This window comes from Coregonus clupeaformis, chromosome 12, assembly GCF_020615455.1.
Source record: "Coregonus clupeaformis isolate EN_2021a chromosome 12, ASM2061545v1, whole genome shotgun sequence".
NCBI classification, from domain to species: Eukaryota; Metazoa; Chordata; class Actinopteri; order Salmoniformes; family Salmonidae; genus Coregonus; species Coregonus clupeaformis.
In genome coordinates, this window is record NC_059203.1 from 22,468,886 (window position 1) to 22,491,370 (window position 22,485).

A 22,485-nucleotide genomic window follows, 5' to 3' on the forward strand; every position below is an offset into this window, starting at 1 on the left:
GAACGGCTAGCTAGCTAGCTTCGTGCTACACCCGGCACACAATGGCTACTGTGTTGACTCTGACTCTGTTCGAAAAAACGGCTAGTTAGCTCGCTTCGTGCTACAGCCGGCACGGCCGAAGACACTGCCAAGACACACCAATAGTGTGTTAACACACTAAACAGATCATTCGTGTCTGTGTCAAGTTCCTTTCATGACGCAGCAATGATTAAACGTTGGCTAGGTAGGACAAGTATATTGTATTTAGCTACTACAGTACAGTTAGCTGGTCGTGTTGGGTAGCTAGCAATGGCCACTGTGTTGACTTTGTTTGAAGAACGGCTAGCTAGCTAGCTTCGTGCTACACCCGGCACACAATGGCTACTGTGTTGACTCTGACTCTGTTCGAAAAACGGCTAGTTAGCTCGCTTCGTGCTACAGCCGGCACGGCCGAAGACACTGCCAACCTACAGTAACTACCCACAACAACCCACAATGCCTAGCTATGACGCCATAGCTAACTAGCATGCTAGCATCCATTAACACACAGTTTAGCACCAATACTTGGTTACAACAAACTGCCAAGAGTGTGTTAGCACACTAAACAGATAATTCATGTCCGTGTCTAGTTCCTTTCATAACGCATAACGCAGCAAAAATTAAACGTTGGCTAGCAGCACATTAACATTGGAAACAGCTCTCCACCGTTGCTAAACGTTACCAGTAGCTACCCGCTAGCTTGCTAGCCTCGTGCTTCGATACTAACCTACAATTACCTACGGAAACCTACAATAACAACAATACTAACCTACAATAACTACAATACCTAACTACAACTAACTACCTACCTACGATCTAATACATGGTTAAGCTTTACTCAACACCATATGAGAAGCTTACCTTCTGCTTACCTCCTGCTAGAGAAAAACACAACCTCTCCCGATGGTGTCCATGGGTATTCATCCACCTCTGGCCTGCTGGCCCTCCTACCTCTGCGGAAGCACAGTTCCTGCTCAGCCCAGTCAAAACTGTTCGCTGCTCTGGCACCCCAATGGTGGAACAAGCTCCCTAACGTTGCCACGACAGCGGAGTCACTCACCACCTTCCGGAGACACTTGAAACCCCACCTCTTAAGGAATACCTGGAATAGGATAAAGTAATCCTTCTACCCCCCCTTACCCCACCCCCCAAAAAAATTAATAATTGTAAAGTGGTTGTCCCACTGGCTATCATAAGGTGAATGCACCAATTTGTAAGTCGCTCTGGATAAGAGCGTCTGCTAAATGACGAAAATGTAAATGATAAGATAGGATAATGGTTCACACCTGACATTATTGGAGCGACATGACATTAAGGAGATGACATTATCAACCTCAAATGCATTCATTCCAATGTGTGACTGTAATAGTCCAGTGAGTAATGTAGTAGGTCTACACTTGATAACTTTGATATACTCATATGATCACTGTCGGTTCGATTGAAGATAGTTGTGTTTGCACAGCACAGCTGGGTGAGATAGCGTTAAAAGCTAGGCCTACGTCCCAAATGGCATCCTATTCCCTGGCCTATATAGTAGACTACTATTGACCAGGGCCCATAGGGCTCTGGTCAAAAGTAGTGCACTACAGTGGCTTGCGAAAGTATTCACCCCCCCCTTGGCATTTTTCCTATTTTGTAGCATTACAACCTGGAATTAAAATGGATTGTTTGTTTTTTTTAAATCTTTTGATTTACACAACATACCGACTACTTTGAAGATGCAAAATAAATACAAGAAATATGACAAAAAAACAGAAGAATTGAGTGCACGTGCATAACTATTCACCCCCCCCCCAAAGTCAATACTTTGTAGAGCCAGCTTTTGCAGCAATTACAGCTGCAAGTCTCTTGGGGTATGTCTCTATAAGCTTAGCACATCTAGCCACTGGGATTTCTGCCCATTCTTCAAGGCAAAACTCCTTCAAAGCTCCTTCAAGTTGGATGGGTTCCGCTGGTGTACAGCAATCTTTAAGTCATACCACAGATTCTCAATTGGATTGAGGTCTGGGATTTGACTAGGCCATTCCAAGACATTTAAATGTTTCCCCTTAAACCACTCAAGTGTTGCTTTAGCAGTATACTTAGGGTCATTGTCCTGCTGGAAGGTGAACCTCCGTCCCAGTCTCAAATCTCTGGAAGACTGAAATAGATTTCCCTCAAGAATTTCCCTGTATTTAGCGCCATCCACCATTCCTTCAATTCTGAGCATTTTCCCAGTCCCTGCCGATGAAAAACATCCCCACAGCATGATGCTGCCACCACCATGCTTCACTGTGGGGATCGTGTTCTCGGGTGATGAGAGGAGTTGGGTTTGCGCCAGACATAGCATTTTCCTTGATGGCCAGAAAGTACCTTCTTCCATATGTTTGGGGAGTCTCCCACATGCCTTTTGGCGAACACCAAACGTGTTTGCTTATTTTTTTCTTTAAGCAATGGCTTTTTTCTGGCCACTCTTCCGTAAAGCCCAGCTCTGTGGAGTGTACGGCTTAAAGTGGTCCTATGGACAGAAACTCCAATCTCCGCTGTGGAGATTTGCAGCTCCTTCAGGGTTATCTTTGGTCTCTTTGTTGCCTCTCTGATTAATGCCCTCCATGCCTGGTCCGTGAGTTTTGGTGGGCGGCCATCTCTTGGCAGGTTTGTTGTGGTGACATAGTCTTTCAATTTTTTAATAATGGATTTAATGGTGCGCCGTGGGATGATCAAAGTTTCTGATATTTTTTAATAATCCAACCCTGATCTGTACTTCTCCACAACTTTGTCCCTGTGTAATGAGTGTGATAGAAGGAGTCAGGCGCAGGAGGGTAAATCACAGAATACAGAGTTTATTCCGTCGTACACAAATGCGCTGGATAGCGACACACCCTGGCAATACACGGTACGGGATATTCCAACAATATACAGGCACAGGGGAAATATCTATGCCAGCAATACAAAGGGAGAGTAGCTCCACCGAGCTATACTACTCTCACAAATAACAAATCACCCACAAGGACAAGGGGGGCAGAGGTAACACTTATACATGGACTAATGAGGGGATAAGAACCAGGTGTGTGTAATTGACAAGACAAGACAAATGGAATGATGATATATGCAGCGGCAGTGGCTAGTAAGCTGGTGACGACGAACGCCGAAGCCTGCCCGAACAAGGATTGGAGGCAGCCTCGGCGGAAGTCGTGACACCCTGACCTGTTTGGAGAGCTCCTTGGTCTTCATGGTGCCGCTTGCTTAGTGGTGTTGCAGACTCTGTGGCCTTTCAGAACAGGTGTATATATACTGAGATCATGTGACAGATCATCTGACACTTAGATTGCACACAGGTGGACTTTATTTAACTAATTATGTGACTTCTGAAGGTAATTGGTTGCACCAGATCTTATTTAGGGGCTTCATAGCAAAGGGGGTGAATACATACGCACGCACCACTTTTCTGTTATTTATTTTTTAGAATTTTTTGAAACAAGTTATTTTTTTCATTTCACTTCACCAATTTGGACTATTTTGTGTATGTCCATTACATGAAATCCAAATAAAAATCCATTTAAATTACAGGTTGTAATGCAACAAAATAGGGAAAATGCCAAGGGGGATGAATACTTTTGCAAGGCACTGTATGTAGGGAAGAAGGTACCACTTGGGACGCATCCTAAATCATTATTACATAGGCTTGTTTCAACAATTATATTCAATCATATGACTGGATTTGTCAAGAGAATATTCCAAATGTTTATTCTAGCTACATGATTAAGTCTTATGTCACCAGTGTTTTTACATATTTTACATCTCTGACAGCTTATAAGGCTATATTTGGATGAATCGTTATAATTTATAAGCTCTATTCTATAATGTTATTACCATCACTTTGTCAACTTAGTTGTTTTGCTTCACCTTAACTTATAAATCAGTAATTTCTATTGGATTCCAAATTGCATTTCATCCAACACCCAATTTAAAATATATTTTTTATCCAATTAGGCTGGGATTTGTTTATAAACCATAGATAGCATGAATATGGCAATTTATAGATTGTATTACTAGAGGGCAGTGTCTATGATGTTTTACATTGTTTTTCTGGGAAGGATTTCAGTAAGAGTCTATGCAGTCTGTTATCAGCAACACCATTGTCTTCCAGAAGCGATCTGTGATGATGAACGTCTGTCACAACTTCCGCCGAGGCTGCCTCCCCTCCTTGTTCGGGCAGGTTTCGGCATTCGTCGTCACTGGCTTACTAGCTGCTGCCGATCCATTTATCATCACTCCACTTGTCTTGTCTAATTAATCACACACACCTGGTCCTTATCCCCAATTAGTCATTGTATAAGTGTTCCCTCTGCTTCCTTGTCTGTGTGGGTGATTGTTTGTAGTGAGCTGTGTGTAGCTCGGTTGAGCTACCCTTACCTTGTTGTTGCCAGGGTAGATATTTCCCCTGTGCCTGAGTTTTGTTGTAGCATGCTTGCGCAACTGTTTATCAACGGAATAAACTCTTTGGATGCATATTACTCTCCTGCGCCTGACTCCTTCTATCACACGCATCACAACGTCTCTCACAGATATCTTAATAACCCAATAACCTCCTATTCAGACCAAAAAACACCATAGAGAGAATCTGTTACTAAGAAACCAAAAAAGGTTATTCAGATCATACAGTGATTATAAGGGGAAAATTCCCCCAAAGCGCACCTATTTTGCCTCTGCTTGTCAGCACATGGTCACATTTTGCCAATACATGGCCTGATAAGGTGAAATATGAGCATCAGGCCTACATGTCGACAGACTGTCTGTCTCTGTCTCTGGCTGCGTCCCAAATGACACCCTATTCCCTACATAGACAGTGCACTACTTTTGACCAGACCCCTATGGCCATACCGCTCAGTAAGCATTTCATTGTTCAGTTTACACACCGCTGTATCCTGTGCATTTGACAAATAAACGTTGATATGATTTTAGATTTTGGTGGGCCCTGGTCAAAAGTAGCGGACTATAGAGGTAAGAGAGTGCCATTTGTGAGGTAACCTTTGTCTCTGTACAATCTGTACCTCTCCATTGGCTGTGAGGCCCAGTAGCCCTCTCTTTATTCACTGTTTCTCTTTTAACAGTACAGTAGCCCTCTCTTCATTCACTGTTTATCTTTTAACAGTACAGTAGCCCTCTCTTCATTCACTGTTTCTCTTTTAACAGTACAGTAGCCCTCTCTTCATTCACTGTTTCTCTTTTAACAGTACAGTAGCCCTCTCTTCATTCACTGTTTCTCTTTTAACAGTACAGTAGCCCTCTCTTTATTCACTGTTTCTCTTTTAACAGTACAGTAGCCCTCTCTTCATTCACTGTTTCTCTTTTAACAGTACAGTAGCCCTCTCTTCATTCACTGTTTCTCTTTTAACAGTACAGTAGCCCTCTCTTCATTCACTGTTTATCTTTTAACAGTACAGTAGCCCTCTCTTTATTCACTCTTTCTGTTCTGGGAAGGAGAACTAGGTTACATCCCAAATGGCACCCTTTTTCCTTTTTAGAGCTCTACAACTGTAGTGCACTATATAGGGAATAGGATTCCATTTGGGACAAAGCCATAACCCTTTTTGAACTAAACCCTTTTGGTGACTGACACACACACACCCTCCATCTTAGGTGACCTAATTTCCTTTGGTAGCAGCTGTGGGAATGCAACATCTGAATACAAATTGACCAGAATGTTTTTTGCATGCGGTCATCCATGAAATCATTGAACTAATCAATTACTGTAAAAAGATTACTGAAGATTTGGATATAAATGACTGGCAGCAAGACCGTGAGACGTGCTCTTGATTGCTGGGTGTAAAATACACTTTAAGATAAAATATGTATGTTTAGTTTCAAAGACTTTTGAGTTTCTTTTAGATTATTGCTGTCTGACAAATATCACGAGATTTGACAAATCAATTCCTATCAGTTCCATTCAACCTTTCCCTTGGGTGGGGAGAAGGCCACCTGGTTCAATGATCCAATTTTACCCATGACTCTCTGCTCAAGCAACGGAACTGCACTCTGCCGAGTGATAATCCTCATGTGGTCAAACTAACATTGCAGCAGTAGAGATTAACTTCAATCGAGATAATGACTTTACATGGCCTTACCTGGTTATACAATACGGGTGTAGGGTGAGGTTGCCCCTAGATACTGATCTGGGATCAGTTTTGCATTTTCAGTTTTGCATGGCCTGGCACATTGACGTAAACATTTTGCTTTAGACCCCTCAATTGGTTTGATATCAGTCACCACTTTGAATTTGCACAAACTGTGAATCATCACAAGTGTGATGTCTCAACACGTTCCATAACCTATGGTCTAAGGAACATACATCTCTATACCCATTGGATCTGCTAAAATATAACTGTCAGTATTGGACTAAACTTATTTGTGGTTAGAGAGTCAGCCCTGAGTTAGGAAGGTTGGTAGTTCGATCCCTGGCTAAGTCATACAAAACACTGTAAAATGGGGCCAGATGCGTCTCTGTTTGGCACTTAGTATTAAATAAATAGATTAAGGGTAAGGCTCTGCGATAGACTAGCATCCTGTCCAGGGGGTGTACTTGTACATCAACAATTATGCCATTTAGCAGACAATTTTATCCAAAGCTGCCATCAAGCTGCCTCACGCCATAGAAACAGGAGATAGGCTCCTGCTCCTACGAGCTGCTCTGGCTTGCAGAAGCCAAGGCTCGTACGAGGCTACTTATAGGCCCAACATATGAAGATAGTAATCACTGCTCCAGTCAGTGTCCCTCTTCATCCAATGATCCTTACCCACCAATTTCACTACGAACTTGAATCCTAGCCCTGCCCTGTTGTAATAGGACCAATGAGATTAGGATTAACCTGGTTTGAGTGGCAGGAAGCAAATAAACACTATTCTGCCTCTCTCCGGGGTGAAGTTTACCCTTGGTACAGATCTAGGATCAGCTTCCTCTCCCCCAATCCTAACCTTAACCATTAGTGTGGGAAATGCAAAACTGACCCAAGATGACCGTCTAGGGGCAACTTCACCATCTCCATGTGCTGAAACAGGAAACTCAACAGTGCCACAGACACTAGGAGAGGAAGTAAGGGCTAGTGTCCATATCCTGGTGTTACAACATCTGAGGGACACAGATATACTTTCAGTCAAGTGACACAACTATAAAGAGATTCCTCAAAATCAAAGGGGAAGTAAATGTTTGATATTCTGAAAATCTGAGCATTTCAACAATGTAACCAGTGTTCTGATATCTACTCACGTTGTCACGACTTCCTCCGAAGCTGCCTCCTCTCCTTCTTCGGGCAGGCTTCGGCGTTCATCGTCACCGGTCTTCTAGCCACTGCCGCTCCTCATCTCATTCCATTTGTTTTGTCTTGTTTATTACACACACCTGGTTTCAATTCCCCTCATCAGTACCTGTATAAGTGTTCCCTCTGCCCCCTTGTCTTTGTATCACCGGGATATTCACCCGTGTGCCTTGTTGTTTCCAGTGCGCTGTATATTTCCGCACTGGAGTGTTTGACGCATTGCTGCGTACCTCTGTGTCAACAGAATGAACCTGTTATTCTGTGATTTACCCTCCTGCGCCTGACTTCTTCAAATCACATCACCACAGAATCACACACACCCGCCATGGAGTCAGCAGGAGAAGAGCCCATGCCTGGAGTCATGGCACGGGTCCACAAGCATTCCAGGATGCTAGCCAGCTTGGGAGAAGCGATGGATCGGGTTCTCCAGGTCGTCCAACATCTGGAGAGGAGAGGACCCGACCCGTCGGGACCAGCTGAGCAACCGGATCCGGCCACCCACACTCCAGCACTCCGAGGGATTCATCTATCCCGACCGAGGGAGTTGGACGGGACGGCTGCCCGCTGCCAGGGATTCCTCCTGCAGCTGGACCTCTACTTCGTGAACATCAGCCCGGCTCCATCGGAACGGGAGAAGGTGTCCGCCCTCGTCTCCTGCCTCTCGGAGAAAGCCCTAGAGTGTGCCAACGCGGTCTGGAGAGAAGGAGGAACCGTGTTGGACAACTACAGGGAGTTCGCTCGCCTCTTCCGGGCAGTCTTCGACCACCCGCTCGAAGGACAAGAGGTGGGTGAGCGTCTGGTCCAACTGAGGCAGGGGAGTTTCGGACCCTAGCGGCTGGGTCCAGGTGGAACGAGCCAGCCCTGATCGACGGATTCCAGTGCAGCCCGCCCATCAAAGCACTTGATAGTCGACCATTAGGGTCAGGGTTTGTTAGGGAAGTTACAGCACCAGTCACAATGGTTACTCAAAGGACCCATAGAGAGCACGTCACATTATTTATTATTTTCTCCCCTGATTTTCCTGTTGTGTTGGGTCTTCCCTGGTTAGCACTACACAACCCCACCTTTTCATGGCCGCAGAGGGTTCTCACGGGGTGGTCACGAGAGTGTCAGGGTAGGTGCCTAGCTGTTTCCATTGGTGCAACCACGGTGGAAAGTTCAGACACTTCCTCCACGTGCGCATCCCCCCTGAATACCTCGATTTGGCGCACACGTTTTCCAAAATGCAGGCGACCAAATTACCACCTCATCGGGGCGGGGGGGGGATTGCGCGATAAACCTACGAGTAGACGCTGTGCCTCCCAAGAGTCATGTATATCCCCTGTTGCAGGCTGAAACGGAGGCAATGGAGACATACAATGAGGGAAAAAAGTATTTGATCCCCTGCTGATTTTGTACGTTTGCCCACTGACAAAGATATGATCAGTCTATAATTTTAATGGTAGGTTTATTTGAACAGTGAGAGACAGAATAACAACCAAAAAATCCAGAAAGACGCATGCCAAAAATGTTCTACATTGATTTGCATTTTAATGAGGGAAATAAATATTTGACCCCCTCTCAATCAGAAATATTTCTGGCTCCCAGGTGTCTTTTATACAGGTAACGAGCTGAGATTAGGAGCACACTCTTAAAGGGAGTGCTCCTAATCTCAGCTTGTTACCTGTATAAAAGACACCTGTCCACAGAAGCAATCAATCAATCAGATTCCAAACTCTCCACCATGGCCAAGACCAAAGAGCTCTCCAAGGATGTCAGGGACAAGATTGTAGACCTACACAAGGCTGGAATGGGCTACAAGACCATCGCCAAGCAGCTTGGTGAGAAGGTGACAACAGTTGGTGCGATTATTCGCAAATGGAAGAAACACAAAATAACTGTCAATCTCCCTCAGCCTGGGGCTCCATGCAAGATCTCACCTCGTGGAGTTGCAATGATCATGAGAACGGTGAGGAATCAGCCCAGAACTACACAGGAGGATCTTGTCAATGATCTCAAGGCAGCTGGGACCATAGTCACCAAGACTAAAACAATTGGTAACACACTACGCCAAGAAAGACTGAAATCCTGCAGCGCCCGCAAAGGTCCCCCTGCTCAAGAAAGCACAAATACATGCCCATCTGAAGTTTGCCAATGAACATCTGAATGATTCAGAGGAGAACTGGGTGAAAGTGTTGTGGTCAGATGAGACCAAAATGGAGCTCTTTGGCATCAACTCGCCGTGTTTGGAGGAGGAGGAATGCTGTCTATGACCCCAAGAACACCATCCCCACCGTCAAACATGGAGGTGGAAACATTATGCTTTGGGGGTGTTTTTCTGCTAAGGGGACAGGACAACTTCACCGCATCAAAGGGACGATGGGTGGGGCCATGTACCGTCAAATCTTGGGTGAGAACCTCCTTCCCTCAGCCAGGGCATTGAAAATGGGTCGTGGATGGGTATTCCAGCATGACAATGACCCAAAACAAACGGCCAAGGCAACAAAGGAGTGGCTCAAGAAGAAGCACATTAAGGTCCTGGAGTGGCCTAGCCAGTCTCCAGACCTTAATCCCATAGAAAAACTGTGGAGGGAGCTGAAGGTTCGAGTTGCCAAACGTCAGCCTCGAAACCTTAATGAGTTGGAGAAGATCTGCAAAGAGGAGTGGGACAAAATCCCTCCTGAGATGTGTGCAAACCTGGTGGCCAACTACAAGAAACGTCTGACCTCTGTGATTGCCAACAAGGGTTTTGCCACCAAGTACTAAGTCATGTTTTGCAGAGGGGTCAAATACTTATTTCCCTCATTAAAATGCAAATCAATTTATAACATTTTTCACATGCGTTTTTTTGGATTTTTTTGTTGTTATTCTGTCTCTCACTGTTCAAATAAACCTACCATTAAAATTATAGACTGATCATGTCTTTGTCAGTGGGCAAACGTACAAAATCAGCAGGGGATCAAATACTTTTTTCCCTCAATGTATGTCTCCGAGTCCCTGCGCCAGGGGTTCATATTCCCTCCACTTCACCCGCCTCCTAGAGTTTCTTTTTTGTGAAGAAGAAAGATGGAGGTCTGCGCCTGTGCATTGATTACTGAGCATTGAACAAGGGGACAATACGTTATAGTTATCCTCTGCCCCTCATCCCTTCTGTGATCGAGTCAATGCATGGGGCGCGCTTTTTCACAAAATTAGATCTCCGGAGTGCGTATAACCTGGTGCGTGTCCAAGAGGGGGACGAATGGAAGACAGCATTCAGCACAACCACGGGGCATTACGAATACCTGGTGATGCCGTACGGTTTGATGAATGCTCCATCCGTTTTCCAGTCCTTTGTGAATGAGGTGTTTCGGGACATGCTAGGTCATGGTGTAGCGGTCTACATCGATGACATTCTGGTGTATTCCACTATACGCGCCGAGCATGTGTCCCTGGTTCGCAAAGTGCTGGGCCGACTGTTGGAAAATTACCTTTATGCCAAGGCAGAGAAGTGTCTGTTTTTCCAGCAGTCCGTCTCCTTCCTCGGATACCGCATTACCACCTCAGGTGTGGAGATGGAGGGAGATCGCATTTCAGCCGTGCGTAATTGGCCGACTCTAACCACGGTAAAGGAGGTGCAGCGCTTCATTGGCTTTGCCAACTACTATCTGAGGTTTATCCGGGGCTTTGGCAAGGTCGCAGCTCCCAACACATCTCTGTTGAAGGGTGGGCCGTCCCGGCTCCGTTGGTCTGCTGAGGCTGACAGGGCCTTCAGTAGCCTGAGTGTTCTGTTCACCTCAGCCCCGGTACTGGCCCATCCCGATCCATCACTACCGTTCGTAGTGGAGGTGGATGCGTCCGAGGTAGGGATAGGCACTGTCCTGTCTCAACGCTCGGGCACGCCACCCAAGCGCCGCCACTGTGCCTTCTTCTCCAAGAAGCTCAGCCCGGCGGAGCAGAACTACGACGTTGGTGATCGGGAGCTGATGGCTGTAGTCAGAGTCCTGACAGTGTGGAGGCACTGACTCGAGGGGGCGAAACACCCTTTCCTCGTCTGGACGGACCACCGTAACCTGGAGTACATCCGGGCAGCGAGGAGGCTGAACCTTCGCCAGGCCAGGTGGGCCCTATTCTTCACCTGGTTTGAGTTTACTCGGGTACGAAGAACGTTAAGGCAGACGCACTGTCACAACTGTACAACACAGAGGAGAGGCCTATAGACAACACCCACATACTCCCGGCCTCCTGAATTGTGGCGCCGGTAGTATGGGCAATGGATGCGGACATAGAGCGGGCGTTACGCACAGAGCCATCTCCACCTCAGTGTCCAGCTGGGCTGTAGTTCATGCCATCTCTTGTCTGTGACCGTCTGATCTATTGGGCCAACACGTCTCCCTCCTCTGGTCACCCAGGTATTGGTCGTACAGTCCGCTGCCTGACCGTAAAGTACTGGTGGCCTACCTTGGTTAAGGACGTGAGGGTGTATGTCTCCTCCTGCTCGGTGTGCGCCCAGAGTAAGGCACCTAGGTACCTCCCCACGGGTAAGTTACATCCCTTACCAGTTCCACAACGGCGATCCCACCTGTGTATTGACTTTCTAACTGATCTTCCCCTCTCTCAGGGTAACACCACCATCCTGGTCGTTGTGGACTGCTTTTCAAAAGCCTGCCGCCTCCTTCCTCTGCCCTGTTTACTCACGTCTTCCGGCACTACGGGGTGCCAGAGGACATAGTGTCTGACCGGGGTCCCCAGTTCACATCCAGGGTCTGGAAGGCGTTCATGGAACGTCTGAGGGTCTCGGTTAGCCTGACCTCTGGGTTTCACCCCGAGTCTAATGGGCAGGTGGAACGGGTGAATTTAGATGTGGGTAGGTTCCTGCGGTCCTGGCCGGGGGAGTGGTTGGTGTTCTTGCCATGGGCCGATTATGCCCAGAACTCTCTTCGCCACTCCTCCACTAACCTAACTCCCTTTCAATGTGTCTTAGATTATCAGCCGGTTCTGGCACTGTGGCATTTGAGCCAGACCGAAGCTCCTGCGGTGGATGACTGGTTTCGGCGTACGGAGGAGACGTGGAACGCTGCTCACGTTCACCTCCAGCGCGCCGTGCGTACAACGCTGACCGCCACCGCAGTGAGGCCCCGGTTTTTGTACTGGGTGATCGGGTCTGGCTCTCGACCCGGAATCTGCCCCTCCGCCTGCCCTGCCAGAAGCTGAGCCCATGGTTTGTGGGGCCGTTCTAAGTCCTGAGGAGAATCAACAAGGTTACATATAGGTTACATCCCGATTACCGTATTTACTCCTCGTTTCATGTGTCTCTCCTCAGGCCGGTGGTGGCTGGTCCGCTCCAGGAGCCTGAGGTGCGGGAGGACATCGAGGGGGCCCCGGCGTACTCCGTCCGTTCCATCCTGGATTCGAGGCTTCGGGTGGGGGGCCTTCAGTACCTCGTGGAGTGGGAGGGGTATGGTCCAGAGGAGCGGTGTTGGGTCCCAGTGAGGGATATCCTCAATCCCTCCCTTTAGCAGGATTTCCACCGTCGCCATCCGGCTCGCCGTGCTCCGCGTCCTCCTGGCTGTCCCCGAGGTCGGTGACGGCGTGTTGCTGGAGCTGCGCGTCAAGTGGGGCGGGGTGGGGGGGGGTACTGTCACGACTTCCTCTGAAGCTTCCTCCCCTCCTTGTTCGGGCAGGCTTCGCCTTCTAGCCACTGCTGCTCCTCAACTCATCATTCCATTTGTTTTGTCTTTTTATTACACACACCTGGTTTCAATTCCCCTCATCAGTACCTGTATAAGTGTTCCCTCTGCCCCCTTGTCTTTGTGTGTGATTGTTTATTGTGGAGGTTAGTTTAGCTCGGTGGAGCTCTTGTATTTTGTATCGCCGGGATATTCACCAGTGTGCCTTGTTGTTTCCAGTGCGCTGTATATTTCAGCACTGGAGTGTTTGACGCATTGCTGCGTACGGCTGTGTCAACGGAATAAACCTGTTATTCTGTGATTTACCCTCCTGCGCCTGACTCCTTCAAATCACATCACCACACACGTGTTTGTAGATCACACCCCGCATGTGTGTTGTGCCAGAAAATATATTAGCCATGATTGTAATTGTAAGGACAGTGAATACTGCGGGTGACAGATTTGTGTGAATAATTACAAGAGTAAATCATTTCCATAATTGAACTCACAACATCCCACTGTCACATTCCAAGATTCCATCTTTCCGTCTCTCCTTTCCAATCACCGTCAGATATCCACTGCAGCAGTAAATGGTCCTGTCACGAACAGTCAAGGCAACCATCTTCTCACTTCAGCTTTACTCCACACACCTGTGTATACACTGAGCGTACAAACCATTAGGAACACCTGACATAGACTGACTAGGTGAACCCAGGTGAACACTATGATCCCGTATTGATGTCACCTGTTAATTCCACTTCAATCAGTGTAGATGAAGGGGAGGAGAGGTTAAAGAAGGATTTTTAAGCCTTGAGACAATTGAAACATGGATTGTGTTTGTGTGCCATTCAGAGGGTGAATCGGCAAGACAAAATATTGAAGTGCCTTTGAACGGGGTATGGTAGTAGTTACCAGGCGCACCAGTTTGTGTCAAGAACTGCAACGCTGCTGGGTTTTTCACACTCAACAGTTTCCCATGTGGATCAAGAATGGTCCACCACCGAAAGGACATCCAGCCAACTTGACACTGTGGGAAGCATTGGAGTCAACATGGGCCAGCATCCCTTTGGAATGCTTTCGACACCTTGTAGAGTCCATGCCCTGACAAATTGAGGCTGTTCTGAGTGCAAAAGGGGGTGCAACTCAATATTAGGACGGTGTTCCTAATGTTTTGTACACTCAGTATATGTGCATGTAATAAAATAAAGATGCCCAAACTATGAATGGCTTTTAATGAAACAGATGTAATTTGCAAGGGCAAACATTAGTATAGACCTCTGCAGTATGTCAATTAGAGCCTCATGCCTCACTCTCAAACTGATTCAGTTAAAGGACATGACATATGAGGCCCCTCCTCACTTCCACTGACCAGGGTTCCATTGCGTGTTGACTTCCAACCACCTGCTGCTGTTACAGCTGTAAGACTGCAGCGAGAGGAAATGGAAAAGCTAAACTAACGGCGTATGAGATTATGAGGAAGGGCCCCAAATCACGTGGTCTGGATTGACACTTTGGTGTTATGGCTCTAGAATTTACACTGTGGTGTTATGGCTCTAGGATTGACACTGAGGAAAGGAAGCCTGTTGCAGATTATACTATTGAGCGTCTGGAGGGAAGTGAATGTAAAAGTGGTTTGTTTTGAGTGTCTGAGTTGTTGGGCACTGTCCAGAGACAACCCATAGCCCCTAAATAGCCCTAACGTACTTTGCAGATCAGAAAGGATTGGATTGGTATTAAGCAATATGGCAATATTTTTACCTAGGGCAACGTGGAGTTACCACCATTTCCCTTTTACCTATCCATTTCTTTCAGATCTACATGAAAAGGGTTGTTTTTAGAGTGCACTTGTCTGAGTATGTACAGATGAAGTGGGAAGTTTACATACACCTTAGCCAAATACATTTAAACTCAGTTTTTCACAATTCCTGACATTTAATCCAAGGAAAAATTCCTTGTGAAATGTCAGAATAATAGTAGAGAGAATGATTTATTTCAGTTTTTATTTCTTTCATCACATTCCCAGTGGGTCAGAAGTTTACATACACTCAATTAGTATTTGGTAGCATTGCCTTTAAATTGTTTAACTTGGGTCAAACATTTCGGGTAGCCTTCCACAAGCTTCCCACAATAAGTTGGGTGAATTTTGGCCCATTCCTCCTGACGGAGCTGGTGCAACTGAGTCAGGTTTGTAAGCCTCCTTGCTCGCACACGCTTTTTCAGTTCTGCCCACACATTTTCTATAGGATTGAGGTCAGGGCTTTGTGAGGGCCACTCCAATACCTTGACTTTGTTGTCCTTAGGCCATTTTGCCACAATTTTGGAAGTATTCTTGGGGTCATTGTCCATTTGGAAGACCCATTTGCGACCAAGCTTTAACTTCCTGACTGATGTCTTGAGATGTTGCTTCAATATATCCACATAATTTTCCTTCCTCATGATGCCATCTATTTTGTGAAGTGCACCAGTCCCTCCTGCAGCAAAGCACCCCCACAGCATGATGCTGCCACCCCCGTGCTTCACGGTTGGGATGGTGTTCTTCGGCTTGCAAGCAACCCCCTTTTTCCTCCAAAAATAACGATGGTCATTACGGCCAAACAGTTATATTTTTGTTTCATCAGACCAGAGGACATTTCTCCAAAAAGTACGATCTTTGTCCCCATGTGCAGTTGCAAACCATAGTCTGGCTTTTTTATGGCAGTTTTGGAGCAGTGGCTTCTTCCTTGCCGAACGGCCTTTCAGGTTATGTCGATATAGGACTCGTTTTACTGTGGATATAGATACTTTGTACCTGTTTCCTCCAGTATCTTCACAAGGTCCTTTGCTGTTGTTCTGGGATTGATTTGCACTTTTCGCACCAAAGTACGTTAATCTCTAGGAGACAGAACGCGTCTCCTTCCTGAGCGGTATGACGGCTGCGTGGTCCCATGGTGTTTATTCTTGCGTACTATTGTTTGTACAGATGAACGTGGTACCTTCAGGCGTTTGGAAATTGCTCCCAAGGATGAACCAGACTTGTGGAGATCTACAATAATTTTTCTGAGGTCTTGGCTGATTTCTTTTGATTTCCCCATGATGTCAAGCAAAGAGGCACTGTGTTTGAAGGTAGGCCTTGAAATACAGCCACAGGTACACCTCCAATTGACTCAAATTATGTAAATTACCCTATCAGAAGCTTCTAAAGCCATGACATCATTTTCTGGAATTTTCCAAGCTGTTTAAAGGCACAGTCAACTTAGTGTATGTAAATCTCTGACCCACTGGAATTGCGATACAGTGAATTATAAGTGAAATAAGCTGTCTGTAAACAATTGTTGGAAAAATTACTAGTGTCATGCACAAAGTAGATGTCCTAACTGACTTGCCAAAACTATAGTTTGTTAACGAGAAATTTGTGGAGTGGTTGAAAAAACGAGTTTTAATGACTCCAACCTAAGTGTATGTAAACTTCCGACTTCAACTGTATCTATGGTAGCACAGGAATCGAATGCATGATTCACACGTTGGCCTGCCCCAAATCGTACCGTGCTGGCTCTGCTATTTTTCTTTTCATAATGTCCCTTCTTGTGCGGTTCCATCAGTAGGGATGGATGCGTAGCCAGCCTAGGAGAGCTCGGCTTGGTTTGGCTCAGTAGCGATGGATGTATAGCCAGCCTAGGACAGCTAGGTTTGGCTCAATAGTGATGGATCCTTAGCCAGCTCAGGAATGCCACAGTAGGAATGAATGCGTAGCCAGCCCAGGACAGCTCTGCTTGGCTCAGTAGGAATGAATGCATAGCCAGCCCAGGACAGCTCGACTTGGCTCAGTAGTGATGGATGCATAGCCAGCCCAGGAATGGCTCAGTAGCGATGGATGTGTAGCCAGCCCAGGAATGGCTCAGTAGCGATGGATGCGTAGCCAGCCCAGGAATGTCTCAGTAGTGTGAAAAAAGGTAAAATGGTAGAGGTTTGGGGTTGCGTGCTTTTGCTCAAATGGGATTATACTTGTGCGCTCTGTACCATATCAGCCTAAATCACCTGTTAAACCTTTAACACATCCGACAGCTTTAATGGCTCAATCGGCTGTCCTCATGGATTAGTGAACGTTTAGTTGGTATTTCTATGAGCGTTGAGGCATGTAATGTGAGAGACGTACATAGTTGATGTCCGTGTGCCTAGTGAGTTTACCTGACAGGTTATTGGCAGAGAAAAAAGATTTGAATACCTGTACTTGGAAACGGTCTCTGGCTTTGTAATGTGATAATGCTTACATCAGTATGTGTTTGCGTATTACCACGCAACTGTACTGTGTGTTGGCCATTGTAGCGTTTAAGACACATCCTTACAATAGAATAATCTGTCAAACAAACAAACATGTCGTACGTTAGAAGATTAGCTACAGCGTTTGGTTTAATTTCCCATTACAGTAGTACTACTGCCCCTCTATTTTGCCTCTAGACCTGTTAGTCTAGGTGTGGCGTAAACAATACATTTACATTGAAAGTACACCTATAGAGCTCAGTCACAATAAGCACTACTAAGCTCTAACCCACTGGGCTATCAGTTACTGTCTACCAGACTTGCCTTCCACACACCAGTGTTTATCAGTCAGCTGACATAACATCATCAGCAACCGACTGGTTGTTCAGTTCACACACAAGGCTGCAAACCCACCCTGGCTATCCTGGCCATTCCCTAAGTGCCTCCCTCTGCCCAGTCATTGAGTGCACACACACACACACACCCAGACAGATGCGCGCACGTACAAACGCACACACGCACATGCCCACACAAGTACGAACACAGACACACACTGCCCGCACACGCACGCACGGACACAAACACACACACAGACACATGCACACACACACTCTTCCTCCTCCCCCTAGCAGCCATTCTCCACTCACCCTCTCATTTTTACAGATGCTACCCCTCCCCCATGTTCAGTGAGCAAATACCTAACCTTGCCCACACTCTCCTCCTTCCATCGCAGGCTTGCTGTAGCTTCTTGTATTTGTCTCCCATGTTGTTGGCTGGCTGGTTGTGTAGGCCTTACTTACTACCACTTCAGTCTGGTCCTCTTAAAGGAAAATTCCACTCAAAAACTATATTTTGGTATTTTTTTAATTAGTCCACTGTTGATACAGTCCCAAAATGTTTTGCATGTCAGCAGTCAAGTTTTCAAGATATTGGGTTTTCAAGAAGCAAAGTGTCACTTGCCACATTATCATGATGATGCGTTTTGCATCATATGAAGCATTTTGCGTCGTCATGATGATGTGGCAAGTAACACTTCTCTTCTTGAAAATCCAATATCTTGAAAACTTGACTGCTGACATGCAAATAGAATTGGGACTGTATTAAAGGTGCAATATGCAGAAATCGCTCCGCCATTTCCTGGTTGCTAAAATTCTAATAGTTTGCCTAATTTCAGATAATGTGACAAAACAAGCAATGGATAGTGTAGAGCACTCTTACCCTACAAGGTCTGGAGCCTGCTGTTTTTCTGTTCAACCTGATAATGCACACACCTGGTGTCCAGGTCTAAGTCAGTCCATGATTAGAGGGGAACAATGAACAAATGCAGTGGAACTGGCTTTGAGGTCCAGAGTTGAGTTTTGAAGGGTGTAGAGAATCATTGTACCATCTAAACCGCTGTGAGATATCTTTTCATTAAACCAAAATATTGTAATTTCAGCTGTTTGTAGATGGTGTACAAAACCGAAAGTAAAAGACGCAAAAACTTAAGAATGGGAAGCATAGAAATAGGGCACATAGAACTTATTACGCTTGAGTTCAATGAGAATGACAGATCTACATTTTTGAGTGGATATTTGAGTAGATATTCACATCACACCACCAATTGAACACCTGGTTTGACTGCTCCTCACAAACAAGGGCCTCTATATCAGTAACCCCCTGAGAAAAGTGGGTCTGTGGAATAGACCATGTGTGAATTGTTATGTAATATTATGTAACTATTTATTAATTACTTTCACATAGAATATATTAACAGCCATGCGGACTAAAAAACAACAATAAAATGGGAAAAGTTTGTTAATTGAAGTCTTTTTTGGTCCTTTATTTTCAGTTGGAACGTTACCCTTCCTCTTGTCGGCTGCCATCAAGATTTTTCTAGACAAGGAAATTCTTCAGGTATTCCGCAAATGGAAAAAAACATGCTCTCTCCTTTATCACCTTTGACCTTACACAACATCAATGTCAATAGCTCTTTGTCATAGAGGGCATAACGTTTCTTATTACTCATCTTGAAGTCAACAGACCATTCGATCATGTATCTAATGAGCCTTTTTATGATAAAGTGAAAAATATATCCCCCCAGTAGTGATCACACATGACTACTGTGAACCCAGGCATGTTTGCAGTGTATAGGTTTTTACGAGAGGTCAGCAGCTCTTTGTGGGCTGTTGTGGGCTGTTTGACCCTGTCTTTTATGGCCATGTCAGTTCACTGTTAGGGGACATGTTGTTGGAGCTCTTAATGAAGGGAGGTGGGGGGCGGTTCTTAGACAACCCTCCCCCCAGGGGGCCTTGCCTGTACGGGGAGGAGTGACACAATTAGACGGGGTGTCCGGCAGGTCCTATCCGGAATGTTTTTTACATTTTCAAATGCATTTCCTGCAATTCTACACAATTTGAGATTACTTATTATTCTTCTCTGGAGGGGTATCTGGAGGGGTATGTGGAGGGGTATATGGAGGGGTGTATGGAGGGGTATCTGGAGGGGTATCTGGAGGGGTATCTGGAGGGGCATATGGAGGGGCATATGGAGGGGTATATGGAGTGGTATTTGGAGGGGTATATGGAGGGGTATATGGAGGGGTATCTGGAGGGATGTATGGAGGGGTATATGGAGGGGTGTATGGAGGGGTATCTGGAGGGGCATATGGAGGGGTATATGGAGTGGTATTTGGAGGGGTATATGGAGTGGTATTTGGAGGGGTATCTGGAGGGGCATATGGAGGGGTATCTGGAGGGGTGTATGGAGGGGTATCTGGAGGGGTATATGGAGGGGTATCTGGAGGGGTATATGGAGGGGTATCTGGAGGGGCATATGGAGGGGTATATGGAGTGGTATTTGGAGGGGTATCTAGAGGGGTATCTGGAGGGGTATATGGAGGGGCATATGGAGGGGTATATGGAGGGGTATATGGAGGGGTGTATGGAGGGGTATATGGAGGGGTATCTGGAGGGGTGTATGGAGGGGTATATGGAGGGGTATATGGAGGGGTGTATGGAGGGGGTATCTGGAGGGGCATATGGAGGGGTATATGGAGGGGTATATGGAGGGGTATCTAGAGGGGTATCTAGAGGGGTATATGGAGGGGCATATGGAGGGGTATCTGGAGGGGTGTATGGAGTGGTATCTGGAGGGGTATATGGAGGGGTATCTGGAGGGGTGTATGGAGGGGTATCTGGAGGGGTATCTGGAGGGGTATATGGAGGGGTATATGGAGGGTTATATGGAGTGGTATCTGGAGGGGTATATGGAGGGGTATCTGGAGGGGCATATGGAGGGTTATATGGAGTGGTATCTGGAGGGGTATCTGGAGGGGTATATGATAGGGTATCTGGGGAGGTGGGGGGCGGTTCTTAGACAACCCTCCCCCCAGGGGGCCTTGCCTGTACGGGGAGGAGTGACACAATTAGACGGGGTGTCCGGCAGGTCCTATCCGGAATGTTTTTTACATTTTCAAATGCATTTCCTGCAATTCTACACAATTTGAGATTACTTATTATTCTTCTCTGGAGGGGTATCTGGAGGGGTATATGGAGGGGTGTATGGAGGGGTATATGGAGTGGTATCTGAAGGGGTATATGATAGGGTATCTGGAAGGGGTATATGGAGGGGTATCTGGAGGGGTACTTTGAAAACGCAGTATAAGTGGAACTCACTCATATTGGAATTAACTATACGTCATATTTCATAGAAATCTGGAAACACTGGACAGTTACTTTAAAGTAAATTTCCTGCAATTCTACACATTTTGCCATTGTTTATGACGTGTTCATATGCTATCTGCGGCCCCCCCCAGCCCTGTGGCAATTTCGCCTATGCCATGCGTTATTTTTACAGTTGTATTTTCTTCATTATATCACCATTTATTTTCAGTTGCCAGGATAGAGAGTTCTTAAGACCGTTGTGGGAGAGGGATTTCCTCTTCCTGAAACAAAACAGCAGTTATGTTATTCTGTCATGTTTTTCCTCCTTTTCATATGAAAACAGTATCACCCCTGAGGGGAATTCACCTGGTGTGACTTCTGACTTTGGATGTGTTCTGACATGTTGCCCATGTTCTTTACGAGATGATTTTCATGTGGTGATTCCAATTTAGCGTAATATGACTTGGCTTGTTGGCATCATTACTGGCAGTCTGGCACCTAACATCTCTTTGAAATCCGCAGATCCAATGCGCCATGCCTGCAATGATTTGGTTCTATCATAACATATATTTTTTTATTTTGCATAAGGGTGTGAGATTCTTTGAAGTCTCTCTTGGTTCGCTGCATTTCAATTTGAATTATGCAGTCAGAGGTGCCAATAGCACGTTTGAATAGCTACATACTGTATTTTTGTTGTGTGAACGCAGTGTTTGTGGAAGTCACACAAGACTCCCTCTGTTGAACTTGCTTAGAGGGAGACAGCCATTTAACATCGCAGCTCCAAAGGTCCATCTGTTGTGATGGGGGTTATTCTAGAATGCACAAAACCAGTATTAATGAGAATCAACAGTTATGCTGATGACTCTACACTATACATGTCATCTATCACAGCAAGTGAAATCACTGCAACACTTAACAAAGAGATGCAGTCAGTTTCAGAATGGGTGGCAAAAAATAAGTTAGTCCTAAATATTAAAAAAACTAAAACATTGTATTTGGGACAAATAATTCACTAAACCCTAAACCTCAACTAAATCTTGTAATGAATAATGTGGAAATTGAGGAAGTTGAGACTGAACCGCTTGGAGTAACCCTGAATCATAAACTGTCATGGTCAAAACATAGATGCAACAGTAGCTAAGATGGGGAGAGGTCTGTCCATAATAAAAGCACTGCTCTGCCTTCTTAACAACGCTATAGACAAGGCAGGTCCTACAGGCCCTAGTTTTGTCGCACCTGGACTACTGTTTGGTCGTGTGGTCAGGTGCCACAAAGAGGGACTTAGGAAAATTACAATTGGCCCAGAACAGGGTAGTACGGCTAGCCCTTAAATGTACACAAAGAGCTAACATTAATATGCATGTCAATGTCTCCTGGCTCAAAGTAGAGGAGAGATTGACTTCATCACTATTTGTATTTGTGAGAGGTACTGACATGTTGAATGCACCGAGTCCAGAACAGACTATGGGAGGCGCACAGTACTACATAGAGCCATGACTACATAGAGCCATGACTACATGGAACTCTATTCCACATCAAGTAACTCATGCAAGCAGTAAAATAAAAATAAATCAACTTATGGAACAGCGTGGACTGTGGAGACACACACAGGCACATGCATACATGATGACATAGGCACTATACACACATGGACTTTGTGTAGTA